Here is a 6,000-nt window from a genome sequence, read left to right as displayed (position 1 = left end):
TCTCATTTATTATTTGCTCAGAAATTGAGACCTTCACCATTTATTGAAAGTTCCAAAATACGAGCAGTTGAGGACAAATCTAACTAGTTTGCACAGTGTAAGCAGATGTGAAAAATGAGAAACTAAGTACAGATAAAATATGCAAGATATAAAAGCAGGTATTCTAAATAGAAAAAAGGATAACAGTTGTCCAATTCAGATTATTTTCCTTGTGAAATACTGCAATGCTTTATGAACAACAATTAAAAAACAAGAACAGAAATTAACATGAAAAAGGATGTAGCACTAAATGTGCCAGTGCAACCAAGACTGCAGTCATAACCTGACAATTCCACTAATATTGCAGTGGCTTCTGAATGTCCTGACTGCTGCCATGCCACAGCAATAGAGGGGAGATCTGTGAAATTAGACTCTACCACTGTGACCAGTTGTTCAGTAACGTTGTTCAGCACCAGTCTAAGGAAAGTTTCTAAAATCCTAGTAGCATCATCACACTAGTGTACCTTAGAGCCTTCACTGTTACTATGCAGAAACTGAACCTGTGATAAGTAGAACTGGATGTTTTACAGGAAACAAAACTATCCCAATCAAGCAGTAGCACTTTTATGATCTTGCATTCTGAATATCAGACTCTGAAGTTCTACAATTATTGCACAGAATTACCAGTTCTTTCCTACAGTAGGGCTAATGTACATTTTCAGAAGTTAAAAAACAAACAAACAAACAAAAAAACAACCAAACAAACAAAAAAAACCCAACTAGGTTTTGGATAAGGTCTGCTGAACTAATCTAGTTAACAGCAAGATTTTCCAAGCAGCTAGCATCTAAAAGAGGTACATGACAGTTAACTGACTGTAAACCAGGAAAGTTGGTGTCAAAGATGCTCTGGATACATGTAGAAGTTGGAGTTCAGAAAGCAACCAGGCAACTTAATAGAAGAAAAAAAAAAAAAAAAAATCACTGAGGTTATTAAGCTGATAAATACTGCTTATAACTAAGAAAGTCCCTAAACTGTGGAATGATGAAAGATGTGACTAGTGGGGGAAGTATTGTTATAAGCTTTCATTTTCTCATATTCTTTCTTAGGTATCTGATAGTGATCACTGACAATGACAGAGTACTCTGCTAAACATACATTCAGTCTGCTGCAACATGGCTGTTCTTGTAGCGTGACTTTCAAAACTTTATCTGTTTTCACTCTTAATTTTAATTAGCATACTTGGAAAACCGACATTTGAAAAAAGTCACAAAAATTCATTAGAAATGTCCTTATAATCACCTGTCTGTGCTGAGACTGCCTGTGGTTTCTGATAAGCCATCTTAGTTTAAATATACTTCGTTAAAAGCTTCACAGCTGAGTCTGACAACCTTGTATCTTCACATCAAACATGGACTTGAAGTGATCTACTGAGTTTCCATGCAAACTGATTTTGTGCCTTTAGCTCTGCACCTTCTTTTATAGGTTATGATGGCTCACTGCTACACTGCTCTTACAATAATGTGCTTGCTGAAAGTAATGTGCAAACAAGCATAGCATCAGTGATGACCATAAACTAACATTTTTCTTATGCTAACAGAGGATGTTTGAGTTTAAATCACTAAAACACTTCAGCAAACATAAAGTTCAGTGTATGTTTTAAAGTTAAAAATTATAACATCTGGATATTTATCTATGGTTTCTTTTTTTTTTTTTTTTTTTTTTTTTTATCTAAGAGCAGCATTCATGTTTAAAAAGAAAGACAGTTTTTCTTGCATGGTAAGATCATCCACATGGAAGCAGATGCAAATTTTTTGCTGAATTTGGCCCTAATTTATATCACATTTTATCCAGCAGAAATGCCCTAGCTGTGTTGTACTATGTTACCATCTATTAAAACAAAATCAAAGTCTTTCAGTCCAACAGTTTTCCTTCAAAGTTTCTTATAGGCAGGTTTGATCTTTACATTAGGAATTTCATTTCATTGTAAGCTCTTACATTTATATTACTGCTTAACATGAACTCTCACTGAAAAGTGCCCTGACAGTTTCTATCTATATTTATTCCTGCTAAGCTTTCTACTTAACAACCATTGGGCTAAAAGTGTGGTACAGTTACTGTAGAAATAATATTTCCTTCTATTTCAGACAATGAAGGTCATACCAGCTTAACATAAAAGGAAATGTAATTTTTCATATTTTTCAATTGTGGCATATATTAAATTCCTTGTTATAATCTCCTATAATAGAGCATTTGCCAAAATCGCTTTTTTCCCCAACTCCCTCTTCTTTCTTTTAAATCGGGCATATAGTTTATCACTAGCATTGCCCCACCTACAGGATAAAAATAGCAAATACACAGATACAAAATTTACTGAGCAATACAACTGAAAAGAGAAAGCAAACCAAATCCCAAAACAACCAGGCTGAGGCCTGTCTGTGCCTGAGTTTCATTAATGCATTCTTATCACATTGACAAAATAATTTTACCTTTCTGGAGTATGGATTCAAAGAAAGGTTCCCAAAGAGATCTATAAGCTTCTTAAGTTTCATGTTCTTATTAAACCAGATTAATAAGAATAACTTGCAGAAGTCCAGTTCCATGATGAAAGTTGTGGTCATATTCTAATTCAGTTTTATCTGCACAGTAGCACCTCAGTTCCCAACTGGTCATCAGTAAACAGTAACTGTAGCTACTGTGCTAATTTCTGCAATTTGCACATTAGACTTCCGAAGTTATTGGAGGACTTGGAACAACAGCTATTGCTATCATCAAGAGACAGCTACTGAAAATTTAAACATATTTTTCTAGTTAAAAACATCAGTTGCTTTTTCTTTAAGAAGATAAATGGATTTGGAAATATGCAGATTCTATTTGTGCTCTGTAAGTATGCTTCTATGCTTACAAAAATGCTCTATTGTACAATTTATAACAATATAGTTTCAACAAGTTGTAAAACATACACATATTTATAAGATAGTTCTTGAAAAACAAATTTACAGTCTTTTTTGTAGACTAGTTACATGAGACATCTATTGAACATTTATAAGTTGTCAACATTTACAGCAGTTTAACATATTGAACACAAGATCAGTAGTTGAGTTGAAGTTTTTTTATATGTCTGGTTTTGGGATTTTTTTTAAGCAACACATTTTAGCTACAAAACAGAACATTTTCTGAAGCACTTACTCCATTCCTTGTTACAGTTCCCAATAAAGCATATTTTATTTGGAAATAACTGATTATTTAATTTATAAAACACATAAAATAAGAACTTTCAAATGTCCACTCTCTGTGGCAGCATTGCAGCACAGCTGAAATAAAGTATTTCAGAATCCATAGGAGGAATTCTGTAAAAAAAAACAACAACAACAACAAATAAAACACACAAAAAAAAAAAACCCACCACCATGGAAAATATTATTGCTCTTCAATGTTAGTTTTGTGTCTGCACAAGTGGTACAAAATATTTTGGTCCAGAGCTCTTTCTCTCCCTCAATAGCTCCATGCCTATGGTCCCAGACAGCCCAGATATCTCTCACAACAATCCTTACCTCCCTATTCCTCCCTTCCCACAGGGAATTAACTCTTTCAAGAGACTGAAAAGCTACCTGTTACGCAGTTAGTTTGTGAGAGGGAAATGTGAGTGTGTGGTGAGGGTGGTTATACAAATGCATTATTGAGGTGTTACACTCATATGAGCATAGAGAACAGCTGAGGCAAATATATTTGTGAAAATACGGAACTTGATAGAAACAGCCTCAACACTAAAAACAATCCAACCGAAGTATGTCAGCTGTATCCAATGAAATCCAACAATGTCGATTTAATATGCTGTAGTGCACTGACCAAAAAATTACATTGTGTGGATGTGGGGGTGGGGTGATTACTATTATTTTGACAGCAAATACACAAATTTAAACTAGTTGAAGAACATCATTGCACTCATATGCAACCTATAATTATAATAGGTTAAAATGTAGGGTATATAGCTCAAACTACTGAATGCATAGTACTTGCAGCCCATAATCAAGTTTTCAGCCATCAGCTCTTTTACTAAGTCCCTCAAAAGTTGCATCTAAAAACCTGTTAGCATAGTAACTGTGGAACCCAATGCTAATATTGAGTGTCATACAGCCAAGACATGGACATTCACTGTTTTATAAGTTATTTGTAGACTTCAATATTGAGAAACAGCATTATTGAGTGGTTATGATGTGCTACTAGACAGGACTAGACAAACAGCCAGATGACAAAACTGTTTGGCTGCTACTGACATAATTCTTGGCAAGGTTAACTTCTGCCTCATGGACCAATTTCAACACAGGCATTAGTGTAATAACTTTCCTCTAAACTATGTCTCTTCAAAATTATTTGTCTCTGGAAGAAAGCAGACCATATGTTACAACTTGCATGGGTGACTGGCTAGAGAGTAATTCCAACATGAAATTGAGTATCATTATGAAATATCTCTATGTCCTGGGTTGAGTGAGTGGTGGGGTTTTTTATGGTGGCAGGGGAGGGGGCTATAGGGACAGCCCCCTGTGAGAAGCTTCTCGAAGCTCCCCCAGCTCCAAGTCAGCTCCATTTCTGTTTGGAAACTGAGACAATCAGCTGCGCCTCTGCGATAATGTATTTAAGAAGTAATGTGGTGAGGAGGAGTTACGGCAGCTGCGTGGACACCAAAGTCAGCAGAAGAACAGAGGAAGAAAGGCAGAGATGCGCCAGAGCAGAGACCCCCCTGGATCCTGTGGTGAGACGGCAGGGCGGCCCCCCCTGCCACCCATGAAGATCTACGGTGGAGCAGACATTGATTTATGGCCTGTGGTTTCCAGCTGGATGATCAAGGTGCTGTGCCCGAAGAAGGCCAGGGTCTTGTGGGAAAAGGTAACCCCTCTGCTGTAATTCAGCACTGGGAGGATTGCAGCATGCGGGGGTGTCCCACACTGGAGCAGCTTGGGAAGGGCTGCAGCCATGGGAGGGAATCCAGTTGGAGAAAGTGACCCACAACATAGCAGTGTAAGGAAACACTGTGGCCCATGGGAGGAACTCATGTCAGAGAAAGTTTGTAGAGGACTGTCTCCTGTGAGAGGGGGACCACGATGGAGCAGGGGGAACAAGTTCCAGAAGCTCCTCCCACCGAAGATGGAGAAATGGCAGCACTGACTGCACCCCCCATTCTCTGCCCCTGCGCCACTGGGGGAGGAGGTAGAGATATCGGGAGCAGATCTGAGCCCGGGAAGAAGGGAGGGGTGTGGGAAAGGTGTTCTCAAGATGTGGCAATGCTTCTCACTGTCCTACCCTGTAAAATGTTAGCGTCTGTAATAAATGTATGTTCGGTTTTTTTCTTCCCCTAATGAGTCTGCCTTTTGCTCGTGACCATAATGAGTGATTTTTTCCCCATCCCAGTCCCATCTCGAACCCCAAGCCTGGCTCTCTGTCCCTTCTTATTTCCGGAAAAGAAGGGAGAGAGAGTGGCTGCGTGCTTGTTCGCTGCCGACCAGGCTCAAACCACAACACTCTAATACACTTTCTGTATTAAACATAGAGCCACTGTGTATGACTCTTAGAAGAACATCCTCATCAACTGTTAAAGTTGTATGGATCATAATTGTTTAGTGTGCCAATAGCTCATCCAAGCTCATTTATGAAAGGCATACCAGCCAAAAGCCTGAATAAAATTATCTTCCCCAGATCACAAAATGACCTATCAATAGAAATCACTCTAAAATAGTTGGCTTTTAATACTAGTCCTAAAAATATGGTATTGAATTGTCTTAATTTTCTCAATCCTTCAAACAAATACTGGAACATATGTTGTTTTTGAAAAATACATATATAAGGATAGGATTTTTTCTTCTTTTAACTATCTCAAAGGCTACTATGCTTGTAACCTACTGCCTTTTAATTTTTGCCCTCATATTCCTTTACACAGTATACTTAAATTTTATACAGCTATCAGACTCAAGCTTAGTTTGCGTTATGTGTACAAACATATATGAATTTTAAAATCTGGCTTCGAT

This window comes from Tyto alba, unplaced genomic scaffold (genome assembly GCF_018691265.1).
Source record: "Tyto alba isolate M040663 unplaced genomic scaffold, T.alba_DEE_v4.0 Super-Scaffold_13, whole genome shotgun sequence".
Classification (NCBI taxonomy): Eukaryota; Metazoa; Chordata; class Aves; order Strigiformes; family Tytonidae; genus Tyto; species Tyto alba.
This window is presented reverse-complemented; position numbering follows the sequence as displayed.